The sequence below is a fragment of the Amblyomma mixtum genome, chromosome 7 (genome assembly GCF_055824585.1).
Source record: "Amblyomma mixtum isolate Tamu chromosome 7, ASM5582458v1, whole genome shotgun sequence".
NCBI classification, from domain to species: Eukaryota; Metazoa; Arthropoda; class Arachnida; order Ixodida; family Ixodidae; genus Amblyomma; species Amblyomma mixtum.
The window spans coordinates 104572413-104593429 of record NC_143018.1 but is presented as its reverse complement, the minus strand read 5'-3'; positions in this window follow the sequence as shown (position 1 = coordinate 104593429).

Sequence of the window (21017 nt, the reverse complement as noted above, 5' to 3'; positions counted from 1 at the left end):
CAGAGTCATTCAATGGAGGACCTGACTCCAGTCTACCGTGCAAGCCGACGTCTGCTAGGGGACGCATCTGAGTACGGGACTCTGCCGGAGCCTACCCGGAAGCGGAAGCAAAGAGCAACGTCTACCACGAGCTTGCCCGAGACTTCCATTCCAATCATTCTGCAGAAGTCGCGGGTGCCACCAACCTTCGACGGTTCGCTTGGCGCCGACCCCGAAGAATGGCTGGAACAGTTCGACCGTGTGGCTGTCTGCAACAACTGGGACGATGCCATGAAATTTAGGTACGTATTCTTCGCCTTGGAGGGCCCAGCAAGAACCTTGTTTTAGAATGAGGAAGCTACCCTTGCGGACTGGGAAACCTTCAAGGAGCAGCTTCTGAAGACTTCCAGAAACGTCGTGAGAAAGGAGAGAGCCCAGCAGCTGCTACAGACTCGCATATAACACCCAAACGAGACCGTTGCAGTGTACACTGAGGAGATGAAGCTTCTCTTCCGGCGGGTCGACGCAAACATGAAGGAAGATGAAAAGCTAAAGCTGCATATGCGAGGAGTTAAAGAGCAACTCTTTGCCGGCCTCGTCCGCAACCCAGCGAAAACCGTCGCGGAATTCGTAGCAGAGGCATCCACCATGGAAAAAACTCTTTATGCAGAGCCCGCCAGTATGACCGTCAGCAGCACCTTTTCTCAGCAAGCTTCCCGGACACCGCAAGCAAAGATGACCTACGGAAGGTTATACGTCAAGTTGTGCGAGAAGAGCTCCGATGATTGCTGCCAGCGGGAACGCAGCCGCAGCTTACATTGCTCACTGACGTCATCCGGGACGAAATTCAACAGGCCTTGGCTGTGACGCCGACAATCACGCAGCCTCTAGAGCCTCCAGCCATGACTTACGCCTCAGCAGTGCGCCGTCCATACTCCTCGTCCCTGCAGCAGTGCTCCTCGACAACGGGACTCAAACCCCTATCACCCTCGGCCAGCTGCGCTGGACCGCCGCCCTCTTGCCCCAACCCAACCTTCCTACGAGCCTCGCACAGGGCCGAGGAAATGCGACGAGTGGAGAACTCCCGACCAGCGCCGCCCACTATGCTTCCACTGCGGCGAAGCCGGTCACAACCTCCGGCACTGCACATACAGAAAAATGGGCATCCGAGGGATCTCTTACGACGCTCCAGGACCCCGACCCGGCCCGCGACCAGCCGAAATCGAGGAGTTTTTGCGTCGAGAAGAATGTTCATCCCAGAACCGCGTATCACGTTCCCCATCGCCTTCGTCACCGCGATTTGTATCTCCCAGCCCAGGCTACATCGTGCGTGGACGGTCCCCCAGGCCACGAATGTTAAACTGAATAAAGCAGCCTCTGGAGGTGAGGCTGCTTCCAAGCGCAAGAACAAAGATCCTGCATCGACGAAAACGCAAGGCCATGCCTCAACTATGACGTCACCTAGGACGACAACACCGACGACGACGACGGCGACGACGCGGCCAGACTTGAAGCTTTTACCGCAGCCCAGAGAAGTACGATCGGAGTACGCCCACCGCAGCCTCACTACTCGACGAAGGCGATATCGGACACCGAAGACAACGTAGAATACGAGAACGCGAACAAGTGACTTTGAAGTTACGGTCGACGGTCACGCGGTTACTGCCTTGGTCGACACGGGAGATGATTACTCTGTCATGAGCGGAACACTCGCTGTCCGACTCAGGGAAGTAACAAATTGGGATGGCCCTTTGTACCGCACCGCAAGTGGCAACCTGAATACACCATCAGGACGCTGCGCCGCGGGAGGTACTGTAAATGAACCCGCCGCGGTGGCTCAGTGGTTACGGCGCTGGGGTGCTGACCCGAAAGACGCGGGTTCGATCTCGGCCGCGGCGGCCAAATTTCGATAAAGGCGCAATTCTAGAGGCCCGTGTACTGTGCGATGTCAGTGCACGTTAAAGAACCCCAGGTGGTCGAAATTTCCAAAGCCCTTCACTACGGCGTCCCTCATAGCCTGAGTCGCTTTGGGACGTTAAAGCCCCTATACACCACATACGTTACTGCAAATGGGAGAACATATGCTGCAACCTTCCTGGTCCTGGAGCAATGCTGGTGCCTTTTCCTACAGAAATGAACATCGGGCGATCATCGACCTTCGATTTAAGTCGAACAAGCTTTCCACAGACAAAGCCATACCTGCTGCGACGAGCGCGGCTCATCACGTTGCCTTAAACGTCCTCGACGAAGCATTGAACGTGCCGCCCCGATCAAGTGTCCTCTCCTGCATAAGTACTGCCGACATCGAAACTGCCGAAGGCGTCGTCGAAGGGAACACACAGTTGCTCTTGGATCGAGAACTGTGCGTCGCAAGGGGAGTCGCCCTAATCAGAAATGGCCAAGCCCAGGTGCTGTTAACCAACTTCACCGAAGAATACCGGCATCTAAGCAAAGGTAAGACGATTGCTTTTCTCGACGAGCTGGCAGGCATCAGAGACATATTTGCCCTACCCCACCAACCCGTAGAACTATCTGGCCAAGGCCATCAACCCACGTTTGATATCAACCCAGCATTAACCTGGAGCAGACAAGAACAAATACGCAGTTTTCTTCAAAGGTACAGCGATTGCTTCTCATCAGCATCGAATGTGCGACGAACCCGGCTTGCCAAGGACCGCAGTGTCACAGATGAACACTCCCGACCAGTGCGACAGAGCCCCTACCGCGTATCGCCGCTAGAACGCCAGGCTACCCGCAAGCAAGTAGAGGAAACGCTTCGTGACGATGTTATCCAGCCATCGAGGAGCCCCTGGGCAGCACCCGTCGTCCTAGTGAAAAAGAAATACGGCGCCCTTCGCTTTTGCGTCGATTACCGCCGCGTGAACAGCATTGCGCAGAAGGATGCCTACCCCCTCCCCCGCATCGGCTACACATTGGATCGGCTGTGCAACGCTAATTACTTCAGCAAAGCGGAAAGTTGGGCAAGTTGGATAACGTTCATGATGTAAAAAATAGCGCACAGGGAACACACGGGACGGAAAGTAAACGACGCAGACAAGCGCTAACTCGCACTATTTTTTACATCATGAATGCTAATTACTTCTCATCGATAGACCTGAAGAGCGGCTACTGGCAAATTGAAGTCGACGAAAGAGATCGCGAGAAGACTGCGCTCGTCACATCAAAATGACTCTTCGAGTTCAAGGTGATGCCATTCTGCCTCTGCTCAGCCCCAGCCACGTTCCAGCGAATAATGGATGCGGTGCTCGCAGGCTTGAAGTGGTAAATTTGTCTAGTCTACTTAGATGACGTTGTTGTCTTCTCCTCAAGCTTTGAAAACAACCTCAGAAGGCTTCGGGTAGTGCTGGAAACAATCAAGTCTTCAGGACTAACATTGAAAGCAGAGAAGTGCCACATCACCTAGGAGAAGCTGCTGTTCCTTGGTCACGTCTTAAGCAAAGATTTAGTTCGCCCAGACTCTCAGAAGACGGCTGCGATCGCAGAGTTTCCACAGCCTAATGACAAGAAATTTATACGCAGATTCCTTGGATTGTGCGCTTATGACCGGCCATTCGTCAAAAACTTTTCGCGCATTGCTGAATATTTGACCTATCTTAACAAGGCTGACGTGCCTTTTAAATGGGAAACGCCGCACGTGGAAGCTTTCAAAGAGCTGAAGCGTCGCGTACAGTCCCCTCCTCTGCTCGGGCACTTCGATGAAAACGCCGAAACCGACATTCATACCGATGCAAGCAGTGTGGGCTTAGGAGCGGTCCTCATTCAGAAAAAAATGGAAGACAGGAGAAAGTTATCGCGTACGCTAGCCGTTCACTGTCGAAAGCCGAGGCCAACTATTGGACCACCGAGGAAGAATACCTCGCCATTATTTGGGCCACGTCGAAATTTCGCCCCTACCTGTACGGACGACCATTCAAGGTTGTGAGCGATCACCATGCTCTGTGCTGGATAGCCAATTTGGAAGATCGCGCCGGCCGCCTTGCTCGTTGGAGCCTGCGTCTTCAAGAATTCGACATAGCTGTAGTCGACAATCTGGCCGCAAGTATTCCGACGCAGACTGCTTGTCGCGAGCCCCCGTCGACGCAGCACCCGAAAAGGAAGACGACGACGTTTTCTATGGACCGGTAAGCGCCAGCAGTTTCCTGCAGCAGCAGCGCTCGGATTCTGACTTGCAAGCCTAGTTTATTACCTGAAAGGCAAGACCGCATCGCCTCCCCGAGGGTTCACGCGCCAACTGTCGTCCTTCGCCTTTCACAATAATGTCCTCCTGAAGAAGAACTGCGCGCCCAACAGGAAAGTGCATCTTCTTGTCGTGTCCAAAAATCTCAGTGAAGAAATTATGCAGGCATGTGATGATGAGCCGACTGCAGGGCATCTCGGGATTGCTCGCACGTTGCACCGCATCTAGGAGAAGTACTGTTGGCCGCGGCTAGCTGGCGACGTTGCCCATTACGTGTAAACGTGCCGTGAGTGTCAGCGACGCAAAACGCCTCCGATTAGTACATCCGGACTCCTGAACCCCATACCACCTCCAACTTAGCCCTTTCAGCAAATAGGGATGGACCTCCTCGGCCCCTTTCCGACTTAGGTAACAAGTGGATCATCGTGGCCACCGACTACATGATGAAAGAATCCGCTGCCGGAACGTTGCAGCGGTGCACAACCTCCTTACAGGGGCATGGATCACCAACAGTCCTTTCTTTGCGAAGCTTTGTCTCGAAGGCGAGCTTTTGGAAGGGAACACACGCCAGCTACAGTTCTACAATCCAACATACTTACAGCACGCTTACCGTGGTCTGCTTCCTTTTGACGGCCGCGCTTCGTTCAGCTGGCCGCTGCGATGGGCGGTTGTACTGGAATAATGTTGGCACAGAATCTGCCCTCAAGCGCCGGTTGAACGAAGCCTTAGCGAGTCCAAAGCTCCCTCTGAAGTACACGCTGTCTTCATAGCAATCTGGTACGAAATGTTCCGAGCACAAGCGGGAATGCTTCGTCGGAGACCAGTTGACCTGGCGGACAGCTCTCACCCACTTGTCACGAAGGTTCTTAGCGCTAGGAAACCGCTGGTAGATCACGCCCGTTGTCACAGATGAAGAATTTGTGCACTCCAGAGCGCAACAGAAGCTGCCGTGACCCATCACTCAGGCGTACACATCACATCACGCACGTTGAGACGGCACGAAATTGCACAGGTAGTCGAAATTCTGGAGACCTCCTCTACGGCATCTTTCTTTCTTTCTTTCTTTCTTTCTTTCTTTCTTTCTTTCTTTCTTTCTTTCTTTCTTTCTTTCTTTCTTTCTTTCTTTCTTTCTTTCTTTCTTTCTTTCTTTCTTTCTTTCTTTCTTTCTTTCCTTCTTTCTTTTTCTTTCTTTCTTTCTTTCTTTATTTCTTTCCTTCTTTCTTTCTATTTTTCTTTCTTTCTTTCTTTCTTTCTTTCTTCCTTTCTTTCTCTCCTTCTTTCTTTCTCTCTTTCTTCCTTTCTTCCTTTTCTTCTTTCTTTCTTTCTTTCTTTCTTTCTTTCACTCCTCCCTTACGTCGCGGTTCGAGTGTCCGTTACTGCGTCATTTACTTTCCTCAAAACCAATTTTCAGTTTTCCCTGCACTGCCAACACCAGCGCGAGCCCGACCAGTTGTTGTGACTGAGAGAAGGATGAAAAGGTAATTGCAGGGGCCTGCCTACTGGCTCGAGCCAAGCCAGCTCGTCCGCTCAAGACCAGCGCCGGATCATCTCCAGCGCTCACAGAAGGATTGCGCTCCAGGGGCTATCCTTCGCGTTGTAAGGGTGCCTCCTCCTCACATTGAGGAGGCATCCAAGTGCCATGTAGGGGGCTTCGCCCCCACGATTTACATCATTGGCAATAAAAGTTTCCACCACCACCACCACCACCGCTGCCACGTGGAGATAGAGGAGAGTTAAAAGATCACAGGAAAGAGAAAAAGGAAAGAAAAGGCGCGCCTCGCAGCAACAACTGCGTCCGCCGGAGCGGACGCTGCTGAAAAAAACAGATAAGCGGCCGAAGCCGCGCTCGCCGAAGCGAGGACAGATACCCTGCGAGCCCGACCAGCTTGACAAGCCGACACGCAGCTGATGTTACAGTACAGGGTGGCTTGTAGAAGTTGCTCGGTCAATGGGTGCCGCTCGCGTCAGCTCGCGTCGAGGAGCGCTTGTCTTCAAAATTCGCTTGCGGAAAAACTATGGAAAAACTACGCCGCTTTCAGGAGCGAAATTTTACACGAGACATCAGACTACCATAAAGAATACAGACTTAAAATTTCATTTCGACCGATGAACACCGAAAAATCATCGGAGTTGCCCTTTAATACGGTCACGGCCGCTCGATCTCCCTTGGGAGCGGCCTGCCGAATGCGCCTCGCGGCCAGGGTTGCCAGATGGCTCCGACCTCAGGTAGCCAAATTGACCTCCGTAGTAGCCCAAACGTAGCCAACAGCGAAATTTTTGCGTAGCCCAAAAGTAGCCAAAAAATTTTGCTTTTTTGACGACATTTCTTAAGCATATTGAATTAATTTTCGGCAAGAATATTTACATATTAGATTTCTTTCCCGCAGATAATATCTGAGGCAAGACCTCTTGGTCTGAGAGGGTGCGCACGGCGTGTTCTTTCCGTTGTTACGTTTCGCATCCGTCATGCGCGCTAACCAGTGCGGCTAACAGGTACGCTAACCAGGTCCTAAAGATGGGGCCGCAGTTCCACTTTGCAGGCGCGGCAGTAGGCCATATCACCTGAGGCGGGTGACGCCAGCCAGTCTGCACGCGGAAAAGAACGGCGGCGCTATATCTAGTTCAGGAATATTTCACCTTTTAAATGTTCGCGCGCAGATTAGACACGTCGACAGTGAAAATACCTTACTGTATACATACGCAGCCTCACTTTCAATTGCATGCTTTAAGAGGAAGGTTCTCACTGAGAGCGTCACCTCATAGCATCGAGCATGCGCCGTCTGGAAGCTACATTCTACGATATGCATGAGCTCAGAATAAATCAAGGATATATGCCATTAGATGATAATCTATGTCGATTTTATCTTCAGTCTAACCGCACCTTCGCAATAATGAGAAAAACAATTACCCTTGAATTCCGGCTCCTTTTTCCATTTCTTTTTGTAGTTCCGGATGTACATCGCCCACTTGCCCATTCTGAAAGTTCTCGTAGCGACGGATCTAATGCCATGTCATGCCACTAACTTCCGCCGCCTTCGTTAGTTACAGTGCGTTCCGCGCCGAAGGATGGCTCCACGGCTCCGCATGAGTGCACGCATATTACGCAACGGACACGGCGCTCTCGCGTCGCTTGCAATGAATCTCGAGGGCTGCACGTGTGCCGCTTGAGGCTGCAGAAAAAGCGTAGGCTCTTGCGAGTGGCGCGCTTGCCGTGTCCAGCACGAGAATAGGGAGAAACAGAAAAAGATCTTATTAATGCGTAAGCATGCGCGAATCTTGAGCAGAATGTGTCCGCAGAACCAGAATGAACAATACAAGAAAAGAAAATGCCTGGCGGTGGGTTTCCAAACAGCCACCTACCGCAGCCGAAGCGGACGCCCAAACCACTAGGCCACGTCTATGGTTAACGGCTAACACGTGAGGATCACGAAACCAGGCAACAGAAGCGAAATAGTAGCATTTAATGCTTACGCATTCGCACCACGTAGGGAGCGCCGCGGTCGCTCAGCGATTATGGTGCTCGCCTGCTGACCCGAAAGACGCGGGTTCGATCCCGGTCGCGGTGGTTGAATTTCTTTGGAGGAGAAATTCTAGAGGCCCGTGTACTGTGCGATGTCAGTGCACGTTAAAGAACCCCAGGCGGTCGAAATTTCCGGAGCCCTCCACTACGGCGTCTCTCATAGCCTTAGTTGCTTTGGGACGTTAAACCCCATAAACAAAACAAAAACCACGTAGGGAGACTTAAGTTCTCTGAATGTTTTCTCTCTATTCTGGTACCATGGTTGTCATGGCCACCCGAGGTGCACCGTCAATGGGAGAACGCTCACATGTGCAGACGGCAACAGTCTACGTATATTCAATGGCGCGCGCGCGCGCGGGTGGCGTGGATTAAGTGGAATCTTAGGCCGTGAAGTGTTTCCGCGGGGGCAACTTTCACGTAGTGTCAACTCTTTATAAAAGAAATCGAAAGGCCATGATCCTTGACCGCCTGAAATACAAGTTTTCTCGAACACAGCGTTTACAAATTGTCATTTTGTAGCAGACGTGCTCAATTTCTTTATTCCAGCATGCCTTTTATTTCTGTCACTGTATAATTGCAACAGAGCACATAATAACTACTTTAACTTTTTTTTTCACCCATGAAAAAGATGTAGCCCAAAAGTAGCCACATAGCCAAAACGAAATTTCTGACGCCAACTCGGACAACAAGTAGCCCAATTTGGCTATTAATAGCCCAATCTGGCAACCCTGCTCGCGGCCTGTGGTGGAGGAAGTACCAGCTTGCGCCGCCGCGCCGGCCGTGGCGCTAGCTATCGGTGAAGGAGTAGAAGCGCTGGCGGGGCGGTGTGCGCATTTGTAACGGAAACGTTGCCTGCAGTTTTGCGGTGTATGCACTGCACCTCGTGGTATGCACTGGACCTCGGAGGACTGTGAATTAGGGCTGCGAAATTTAATAAAAATTATATTTCGAACTACTGGTTCTTTACCCTGTAGTATTCATAATGGTATAAAGTAGGGAACGGGGTGGCCGGATATAATTTCACACCTTTGGAAACGCAAATAAAATGAGCACGGTCGCTTACGCGGATGTTTTCGATATCCGCGTGGTCGGTAAATTTCGCAGCACAGAAAGCTATGCAGAACACGCAACTGAGATTGCCATAACGACCACTGACATTGTTTTGTCCACGCATGCTCAACTCATGCCCTTTGTTTACCAGGGTTGCCAGATTGGGCTATTAATAGCCAAATTGGGCTACTTGTTGTCCGAGTTGGCGTCAGAAATTTCGTTTTGGCTATGTGGCTACTTTTGGGCTACATCTTTTTCATGGGTGAAAAAAAAAGTTAAAGTAGTTATTATGTGCTCTGTTGCAATTATACAGTGACAGAAATAAAAGGCATGCTGGAATAAAGAAATTGAGCACGTCTGCTACAAAATGACAATTTGTAAACGCTGTGTTCGAGAAAACTTGTATTTCAGGCGGTCAAGGATCATGGCCTTTCGATTTCTTTTATAAAGAGTTGACACTACGTGAAAGTTGCCCCCGCGGAAACACTTCACGGCCTAAGATTCCACTTAATCCACGCCACCCGCGCGCGCGCGCGCCATTGAATATACGTAGACTGTTGCCGTCTGCACATGTGAGCGTTCTCCCATTGACGGTGCACCTCGGGTGGCCATGACAACCATGGTACCAGAATAGAGAGAAAACATTCAGAGAACTTAAGTCTCCCTACGTGGTTTTTGTTTTGTTTATGGGGTTTAACGTCCCAAAGCAACTAAGGCTATGAGAGACGCCGTAGTGGAGGGCTCCGGAAATTTCGACCGCCTGGGGTTCTTTAACGTGCACTGACATCGCACAGTACACGGGCCTCTAGAATTTCTCCTCCAAAGAAATTCAACCACCGCGACCGGGATCGAACCCGCGTCTTTCGGGTCAGCAGGCGAGCACCATAATCGCTGAGCGACCGCGGCGCTCCCTACGTGGTGCGAATGCGTAAGCATTAAATGCTACTATTTCGCTTCTGTTGCCTGGTTTCGTGATCCTCACGTGTTAGCCGTTAACCATAGACGTGGCCTAGTGGTTTGGGCGTCCGCTTCGGCTGCGGTAGGTGGCTGTTTGGAAACCCACCGCCAGGCATTTTCTTTTCTTGTATTGTTCATTCTGGTTCTGCGGACACATTCTGCTCAAGATTCGCGCATGCTTACGCATTAATAAGATCTTTTTCTGTTTCTCCCTATTCTCGTGCTGGACACGGCAAGCGCGCCACTCGCAAGAGCCTACGCTTTTTCTGCAGCCTCAAGCGGCACACGTGCAGCCCTCGAGATTCATTGCAAGCGACGCGAGAGCGCCGTGTCCGTTGCGTAATATGCGTGCACTCATGCGGAGCCGTGGAGCCATCCTTCGGCGCGGAACGCACTGTAACTAACGAAGGCGGCGGAAGTTAGTGGCATGACATGGCATTAGATCCGTCGCTACGAGAACTTTCAGAATGGGCAAGTGGGCGATGTACATCCGGAACTACAAAAAGAAATGGAAAAAGGAGCCGGAATTCAAGGGTAATTGTTTTTCTCATTATTGCGAAGGTGCGGTTAGACTGAAGATAAAATCGACATAGATTATCATCTAATGGCATATATCCTTGATTTATTCTGAGCTCATGCATATCGTAGAATGTAGCTTCCAGACGGCGCATGCTCGATGCTATGAGGTGACGCTCTCAGTGAGAACCTTCCTCTTAAAGCATGCAATTGAAAGTGAGGCTGCGTATGTATACAGTAAGGTATTTTCACTGTCGACGTGTCTAATCTGCGCGCGAACATTTAAAAGGTGAAATATTCCTGAACTAGATATAGCGCCGCCGTTCTTTTCCGCGTGCAGACTGGCTGGCGTCACCCGCCTCAGGTGATATGGCCTACTGCCGCGCCTGCAAAGTGGAACTGCGGCCCCATCTTTAGGACCTGGTTAGCGTACCTGTTAGCCGCACTGGTTAGCGCGCATGACGGATGCGAAACGTAACAACGGAAAGAACACGCCGTGCGCACCCTCTCAGACCAAGAGGTCTTGCCTCAGATATTATCTGCGGGAAAGAAATCTAATATGTAAATATTCTTGCCGAAAATTAATTCAATATGCTTAAGAAATGTCGTCAAAAAAGCAAAATTTTTTGGCTACTTTTGGGCTACGCAAAAATTTCGCTGTTGGCTACGTTTGGGCTACTACGGAGGTCAATTTGGCTACCTGAGGTCGGAGCCATCTGGCAACCCTGTTGTTTACGGCACAGACGCACTTATTACTTTTTTTTTATTCGTGAAGTCTGCCTTGAGGCATAAGTTGAGAAAAGGGGGAGTGGAATGTAGGTTACAGAAAGTTAAAAGAAGGAGTGTAGACCAGTTTCGGCGAGGTAGTCGTATAGGCTGCTGGTGAAGTGATTGTCCATAGCCCACTTCACATAGTCCCCGTCGCGGTTCCACCACAGGCCGACCTCCCTGAGGAGCCGTAACCAGAAATTTTTTTTACTCGTTATTGTTGATGTATATAAAAGACGGCGAGCTGTAACGATTATCCGTACATTTCCGCTTATGCAGGACATAAATACATGTTGTAACGTGACGGTGAGCCGAAGACAGGACTACACGGTGAATGGCCATGGCATGATTTAATGGTGGCGGTGGGCCTTGCGCGAGCGCTCCTGTACTCGCCACTGCTCGCTCTGTAGTCTTGTAGTTGGCGACAATATTGTGAATTTTGTCGAGGAGGGGCTAAAGGCGAACCATGTGTCTTCTCACGAGACTTTCACATGTGTCTCCTCACGAGACGAGCACATCTGACAACAGCACAAGGATACTTCGTGTACCTTTGATGCAGTAATAAATATACGCAGCACACAAAAATGAAAGGGAATAGCTAGAAACACTTTAATAAGACCACTCGTCGAACATGTACTCTCTATAGACTCAAGACTTTTCGGGACACAGGCTTCCGGGAAAGTTTCAGGATACTTTCCAGCGAGCTATTCACGTCTCCTGCCCAGTTGGCTAGGAGTGGCCTCAACAGCTTCTCGTGCAGCGTGCTTCGGCACGGTAGTTTCAGAAGCTTTCTTCCGCGCACCAAGTCGTATCCTTTGGAGGACGTTGCTTTCCATAATATGCACTCTCTCAATGTTGGCTCGTCCCAAGCTGGTCTTGCTTTGTCAAAGTTCATGACCTGTTCCAAGACAAATTTCGCAGTATTGTCACCGTCTGCTTCAGCCTTGGACATGTTCACTGCGGCCTGCACAGCTCGGTCATCTTCATAACGTTTCAATCGTTGGCGGTATTCGTCATAACTTTCTTGCAGCTTTTGCAGTCGCTCATTAAGTCTTCGGGTTTGCATTTCGAAGCGATGAGTTCTTGTTGACGTCTGACATTCTTCATCTTTACACTCCTTTATCCGACATACCTCGACACCAATGCAATCGTCCGAAGAACGGCTTTCTGCTACATCTGACTGGACTCTGAAACTTTCGCTTCCGCCGTGTTCAGTGCTGAAATCTGAGTGTGCAGATTTCTCTTCCGCATTCATTCCTCTCGATTTACCTCCTAAAGTACCGGTCGTCTGAGATATAAGAACGTCAGGCTGCGCACGACAAAGAGTTCTCCGCTTCTTTGAAGTCACCGGCTGTTTATGTGGGATAGAAGAGAAACTTCGTCGGAACCGCCGTCGGCCTGAGCACTTGCGGTTCGTTCCTTGTCGATAATCCTCCTGACTGAATTGAAGTGAGCATACAACAGCTCTGGAGCTCGGTTGCCACTTGCTGCCCTTGTCACCACCTTGCCGCGAGATGTTGCGTAACCACTCCTCCCGAAGGTTTGCATTGGACGGTAGTTCATGGTAACAAAGTTCCGGTTTTCTTGCAGCATTTGATAGGCAGCGCGGCACACAACAGTTTTTAGGCATTATCGAAAGCCCCTTAAAGGATCTGGCAAAAAACGTAGCTTATACGCCATCGTGGTAGGAGCACGTGCAGCAGAACTTACCGAGGAGCATTCTTTCGCTCGACGAAGGCATACGACAAGGCACCGCGTTTACGGTTATTCGCCAGTGTTGTGCCCGGCTACACTCAGAAAAAGAGTTCACAATGCTTGTTTTCGACGCACGTACGTGAGCGTAGTGAAGTTCGAACAGGAACACCACGTAAACGCAAGAGAAAACACAGAAAGCCTCAGCTTCCGAGCCTTCGACCGCGCCGGCCTGCCGGGAGCGTTTCACCGATGCTTGGCGCCCGTAGCGGCCGAAATGGCAAGCAGCCGCATCACACTCTCCCCTTTGTCTGCTCCGCGACTCCGCAGGCCGCTCCCAAGGGAGGAGAGATCGAGCGGCCGTGATACGGTATACAAAAAGCATTCTGTGACAACATAGCTCGTGTTAATTTTTTAAAATAAATAAGCGAATGAATTTTGAATAGGCTTCGCGTTTGATTTTAGGAGATAAAGGTAGAACTGGTATCTACGTCTTTAAAGACATTGGCAGGAGAAGATTAAATAAGCTTCAATTATTTAAGATTAAGACGTTGTTTTTAAAATTGAGGAATAGTACTTGATTATCTTATTATTATTTGCTTCTTTCCCCATTTCTTTTCCTTAATATAGCCTCACGGTGTAACGCACACAAAGGCTCTTCCATACTTATCTCTTCGGGCAGAATGTCACAAAAACCCGCCCTCTACTTGGACTATTTTGCCTGTCTTGATCTCATTCATATATGCCCCTTTCTTCCTTGACGAATTCAGTGCAACCCGTCTGGAAGAGTCCTGGACTGCAGATATGGCTGCCGCTGCCACCAGCATGCATATTCAACTTGGCTTGGGATGTGCTTCGCTCCAGGGCTCCCGGTGCCTGCTGGGTATAATCAGAGACCTGTAGGGCATCAAGCAGGATAAGATGTTGTAATCTATTCAAATTTTCTATTCAAAAACTTAGCCCAAGCATTTTTCGGCTTTTTTTCTTTAAATAAATGGTGTGCCAACATTTCTACGCTCCTCCATTTCCAGCGATGTGGGAGAAAATTCGCCGCACAAATGCAACGCACACACACAAGAGCAGGGACAAGCAAGAAGGCTGTGCCTGCAAATCTGCCTCCCTCGTCGTTATAGTACATTCGACGCGGCGCTTGCGATATTGCAGAACGTTAAACGATATATAGAGGAAGCCGCTATGGTGAGGGTGGCACTGGTGAACGCTCTCAAGGTTAGGTTACAAGCGACATAAATACCTCCGAATGTTGAAGCTTTGACAGCTGCCGTCGTCGCCCAGTTTGTAGAACAACGCATGCGAAAGGCGGAAGTCGTGGGCTCGGATCCTACTGGCGGCATTTGGTGGCTGTTTTTCTTCTGCTATGTGATGGTGGTGGTGTGACACTTTATATTAACAACCTTTATGTTAGGCGTTCAATAGGTCCTGGGCCAAGATGACGAGGGCGCGTTGTAGGTTCAGGTCCTGGGAGGCAAGCCAGATGGGCCACGGTGGGGGTGGCGGGAAAGGATAGGCGGGGGACTGGAAGGCTACGTGTCACTGTGTAAGGCAGCGTTCTATGTCTGCATATGTGTGTGGACAGTTTGGGCACTGAGGTGTGGAAGTGTGCTGGTACAGATAAAGTTTGGCTGGTGTACGTTCAGACCTCCTGACTCTGCATCTGATTTTACTGATTCCCTGAATGAAGTCTTAGAGCAGATAACACTTAAACATCCCAAATCAATTCTTGTCCTGTGCGGAGATTTCAACTATTCTTCTATCAACTGGCTGGATTATTCTGTCAGCCATCATAATAACCGAGCCGAATGTATCTGCTTTCTCAATATGTTGCAACTTTATCAACTAACTCAGCTGGTTCATGAACCCGCACGTGGCGATAATATCTTAGATCTAGTTTTCACCAACCATCCTGATCACGCGTCTGCTTCTGTGCTGGAGGAAATCAGCGACCACAACACTATTCATTGCCGCTTCAGCTTGCTTCGCCCTGATAACGCAAGGATCAGCAAAGAGATACTTGATTACACACGTGCAGGTATACCTAAAATGAATAGCATTCTAACAAGCTTTGCAGTTGATTTGCGCCACGACTTCACTAAACGTACTATGAATGAAAACTGGTGCTTATTTCGTGGTGAATTAAAAGAACTTGAGAAGATATGCGTTCCCGAATTCACAATCTCAAACCGAATAAATGATCGCTGGTTCACTAACGAATGCAAAAGGTACTTAAACAGAAAAAAGAGGGTTTAGAGAAGAGCTTCAAGAACTAATGCACCACTCGACTGGATGAAATATAAGGAAACTGCTGCGCTTACTGAAAGAAAACACGAAGAAGAGGAACAAAAATATTATAGCGACACACTTCTGAAACTATTAAAAAGTGATCCCAAATAGTTTTGGCGCACTGTAAATCCTCAAAGCAGCAACATTTCACCAGCACTAACTACAGGAGAGGGCTCGCCCTTACCGTTAGACGAGTGCGCCGAAATTTTCAACAAACCTTTTAATACATGTTCACAAATGAACTCCCCACTGATAATTTACCGCCCATTTCTGCAACATACATACAGTTTCAATTTCCACCTATCACAACAAATGGCGTCGCCCGCGCAATCGACAAGCTAGAACTAAAAAAGGCCCAGGACCCGATGGGATCAGTACCAAGATTCTGAAACTAACATGTCACGAATAATCTGGTTTGCTCGCGCTGATATTTCAACAATCTCTGGATACAGGACTGCTCCCGGATGACTGGATACAAGCACACATCATTTCTGTACACAAATCAGGAAGTAACACCGATCCAGACAACTTCAGGCCTATCTCACTTACTTGTATCTGCTGCAAACAACTAGAGCATATCTTGTTTTCCCCCATCATGAGCCATCTGAACCTAAATAACTTACTTCTCGAGAACTAGCACGGATTCCGGCAAAACCGATCATGCCAGTCGGAACTCTTTGAGCTTGTGACTGACCCTCATCACTCCCTACACATGTCTCATTTCACAGACGCCGTTTTCATTGACTTTACAAAAGCTTTTGATAGTGTTGCCCACAAACGCTTACTGCTAAAGACCCGCAATTTACAGCTCGACGACAAATCAACTACATGGATCGAGCAATTCCTAACCGATCGTTACCAGTCGGTCAAAATGAAGAACCTCATTTCTAAACCCACTCACGTATTATCCGGTGCCCCGCAGGGCTCAGTTTTAGAGCCCTTTCTTTTTCTAATTTATATAAACGACATAGCCTCTAATATTACTTCATCAATACGGCTTTTTGCAGACGTCTGCGTAATATACAGGCAGATAACCACCCCGACTGATGCACTAGCACTTCAATCAGATCTAACAGAACTAACGGAATGGTGTTCAACGTGGCAGATGGATATTAATGTCAGTAAAACTAAGCATGCAAGATTCTCTAGCGTGGCAGGAACATCACAGAATAATTACCGGTTAAATAATAGTGGAATTGATTCCGTGTCTTGTATAAAATATCTGGGAGTGTTTTTCAGTCAGAACTTAACTTGGGATGCTCACATTGAATACATAACTAATAAAGCCTTTAAAAAAATTGGTCTCTTGAAACGCCGTTTATCCCTTGCGAACGCTGAAACACGGCACAGCGCTTATACCACGCTTATCAGGTCATCTGTTGAATACGCTTCTGTTATATGGAACCCCTCCCACGCGATTATTACAAATGCTCTAGAAGCAGTGCAAAATAAAGCCGTCAGATTCGTACGGTCACCTTACTCACGTCATCAAAGCGTATCAGCACTGAAGCAAGCCATGAATCTTCAACCTCTAGCTACAGGTAGAAAGTTCGCCCGGTTGTCATTATATCATACCTTATACTACAGCGAAACGCCATTCTCCCGAAATCATATCTTTCCTGCACTTTATTGTTCAGCTCGCCTGGATGATGCGCATAAGGTAAGTCCGATTTTCGCTCGCACACTAAAATACCAGAAGTCACACCTGGTTTTGCCAATAAATGAATGGAACTCATTGCCATCCAGCATTGTTGGCCATACTGAATTATCATCTTTTCAAACAGCTTTACTAACATTTCTGAACACGGAAAATGCGTCATAGAGTGCTAGATTACTTACCGTGTTATGACGGCCGTAACTTTTTGGCGGTCCTTTTTTTCTTTGCTTATGTTATGCCATTTCTTGTGTGCTGAACAGCTCCAGAGCCTCTTTTGTATGCCATTGTATTTGTAGTTACTTATTTTGCCCTATTTATTACTCACTTGTTTGAACGTGTTGAATTTTGCTGTTTCAGTGTGTTATTCTGCACTTAACCAAATGTTACCCAAACTCTGCCTTCTGTATATTGACTATCATTTGTTATGAGTGGATTTGTTATGAGTGCTTTCTTTTAATCATTCCCCCCCCCCCATATGTAATGCTCTCTTCTGGGTCTTTAGGGTAAATAAATAAGTATATAAACTGTATTCGTCAAAGAATGCGAGCTTCACGGATCGATAAGGATGGGTGTGGTGGTGGTAAATCAGCTAAGTCCAATTTTTGCTGGGTGTAGTATTCGTCGACAGTGTGTCTGTAAGCCCTGACCGCCTGCTCCGTCGGCGGGCTCGTCCATGGGATTCCCGGCGCCCGGTGTATCGTTTCGCAGGCAAGCTGGTGACCGAGCTTATTGTCGTTGATGCCCATGTGACTAGGGATCCACCGAAATGTCACCAGTCGTGGGCTTAATGCTAAGAGGGCGGCATCTAAGGCCGATCGGGTAGGGAAAGGGAGGGCTCTTACATGGAAGGCACGCAGAGCTGCCTGCGAGTCTGTATAGCCAACGTATTGGGGGGCGGGGGGTGGGGTGGCAAAGTGTGTGATGGCATCGGCGATCCCGTGTATTTGTAGGGCGAGCGTGGAGGGTGGGGAGGTGTAAGACCGGTTGTGTGAGTGCTGGTTGTAGAGAGGGAAGGGTGGAGGAAGAAGGCTGCTATGGAGCCCGCGGTTTCCGTGAGACAGGTGTCTGTGTAGTGAATTAATTTTCACGGGAAAAATTTACACTACTAATTTTCCACTCGTGAAAAGCATAAATTAAAATTATATCTACAGAAACAATCCCTCATGTATTCCTCGGTTTCAGTGACTGTTGGCCTTCTTCCTATAGGCGTTGTATATATAGGCTAGATTGGCGTGATTCCAAGTCTCTCACTGTCATCGAAAATAGAACACTGATAAGCCAAACAATAGGCCAAAAAAACAGGAAAAAGTCAAGTAAACTTGATGCCACCACTTACAGATTCCTGGAATGCGAGACTGGTTCTCCGCCGTCCATGATGCGTTTATCGTTTCGTCATACAGCGCTATTTCGACAGCAACAGGCAAATACCGTCGTAGAATCCACTGCGTCGTATTGCCAGTGCTCTTGTGGATATTTCTTTAAACGCATGGTGCAAGCGGTTGCTATGCAGTTAAGCCAGTATGTTCCAAGATACTGTCTCTCGGGGACTTTAGACGCGCGTTTTGTGTGCGACGGAAATACTAACAGTAAACAGGTGCTTTTCTTTTGTCGAAAAGAATATAACCTGAAAAAGCCGGTTCCGGGTTGCGAGTAACGAAAAAATATTACGTTTCTAAAGCGACTGCCCCACCGTGGTGGCTCAGTGGTTACGGCGCTCGGCTGCTGCTCCGAAAGACGCGGGCTATATCCTGGCCGCCGCAGCCGAATTTCGATGGCGGCGAAATTCTAGAGGCCCATGTACTGTGCCATGTCAGCGCACGTTAAAGAACCCCAGGTGGTCGAAATTTGCGGAGCCCTCCATTACGGCGTTCCTCATAGCCTGAGTTGCTTTGGGACGTTAAACCCCAATAAATTAAACCAAACTAAAGCGCCATTTCGCCACAAATCCATGTTCACAGACACCAATTTAACATCAACGTGACCCCGAAGAAGACCAGGATATGGAGGAATGCACATAAGCGAACAGGCGTCAGCAGCTGCACCAGGCGCGGCAAAATATATTCCCGTCTGCAGCTTGACCAGAGCGAAATGTTCTTAGATATTAAGCAAATGGTGCACGAACATCGAGCCCGCGACGAACGGACAAGCACGGCGTGCGCTTCTTGTAATTCGTTGTATGATTACAAATAATCTCTGGCTGTTTCAGGAACCTCACGGACAAAATGAAAAGCACAGGGGCACAACAGCATTCATAACTTCGGAATCTGTCAAATTTGCTTTTGCACATAAATAAAGAAAAATTGGTAAAACGTAAGGTCATGAAAACCAATGGACGTAGACAGGCTGCAGTAATTGTTTAAAGACGCCTTGTTTTATTTAACGATTCTTACTTATTTGGTTGGTTGGTTTATGGGGTTTAATGTCCCAAAGCGACTAAGGTTATGAGAGACGGCGTAGTGGAGGGCTCCGGAAATTTCGATCCACCTGGGGTTCTTTAACGTGCACTGACATCGCACAGTACACGGGCCTCTAGAATTTCTCCTCCAAAGAAATTCAACCACCGCGGCCTGGATCGAACCCGTGACTTTCGGGTCAGCAGCCGAGCACCATAACCACTGGCCCTAGCAGTTCTTGTATCCGAACTAGGGATGCAAGGTCTACGTCGGGTCAGGTTTTCGACTCCTCGTTTTGAGTTTAACAACCACTAATGCGCAGAATGTTTAAACGGTCTCAGTTCAGAGCAAAAAGAAGTCTAACAATGTATCACTTCGCACACTCATTGTGTGATGATCTCTGAAAACAGAAGCGAGATGCATCCAAACACTCACGGCTGATCAATTCGTCGATCTCAAGACATGAGTGTTTTCGAGTGACGCTTGACAACGAAGAAAACACTTGAGTGCAGTGAGTCCGTCCTTTCCCTTGGCGCCGAAATAGGCCTACGCCAAATAGCTCCACTCAGTTGCTGTGCGGTTCTTGTTTGCGATAGCACCAAGCTGATGACGTCCACATGTGCTCGGGACACTGACACATCGATGAGAAAATTCACACTGCCGGTGAATAACGCCCAAACATGAAAAGTTCGGAGTGGCTTAGCTTGGTTAAGCCCGGTAATTGCGAAAGCAATATCCGTACCTACGCCATGGTTCAGCTGGTAGTGTAGCTGGTGGTGGTGCTTGTGGTTAGACTTGTCGTGATGCATCGGTTATACAATCCAATCCAATGCAATACAAACGAATCCAATCCAATCAATTCCAATCCAATCCAATTCAATCCACTCCACTCCAATCTAATCCACTCCTATCCAATCTAATCTAATCTAATCTAATGGAATCCAATCCAGTCCAGTCCAATTCAGTCCAATCCAGTCCAATCCAGTCCAATCTAATCCAATCTAATCCAACCTAATGTAATCAAGGTGAAATGAAGGTTGATGGTGGTCACCGCCGCGGCACGGCAAAGGCGTGAAAGTGCAAGTAGTATTGCTTTCGCAATAAAAAAGCACCTAACGTAAAAGCGCTGGCGCATTCTACGTAATGCGACCCAGCCGGAATCTTTCAACAACCGTTGCTGACGCAACTTCTCTCCAGCAACGACATTGCGGCATCGTCAACAGCGGGTGATGAAGCCATTACGACGCTCCATTGCCTTCTGACTATTCCGCTCGCCCGGCGTAATTTCGACCCTCATGCTCCAATAGAAATTCACACCGATCGTAGGGGCGTCGGCCTCGGTGCAGTTCTCCTTCAACGCATTCCTGGCTTTGACGAGTGGGTTGTAACTTACGCCAACCGGACGCTAACAACAGCTGAACCCAACGTTTCCTTCATCGATGAGTGCTCCGCACTCCATTAGCACTCAAGAAATACGGGCGCCTTGTCGACGTTATGATTGATTGCCGCCCACTCTGTTGGCTGTCCTTTTTGAATGGTCCCTGCGGTTCGACGCATTGGGATCTGCGACTACAAGAGTAGACATTCGCGTTGACCATCGGTCCAGCAGTAAACATGCAGATGCTGCAAGTCCGACGTCTGACACAGCTCGTTCTACATCTGCCCTAAATCCTTTCTTTTTCGATACCAACAATATAGGTTCTGAGCAAAGCAAATACTCTTGGATCTATTATTAGTCCACCCTCAAGGCATCCTTCCCGAATTCTCTGATGCCGCCATTACCACCATACTGCCATGAGAGACTTCCTTTACTGTCGGAATTACCTCCCGTATAGGCGCAAGTGGCTGCTGGTACTTCCACATCTCCGTCATTTGCTCCCACTTCCGTGAAGATCCCCAGTGTGCGCACGTCGGCTTGTTTTTTTATTTATTTGGAACATTATTTCAGGCACAGTTTGGTCTTGAATAAAAGGGCAAAAGGTAGATTCT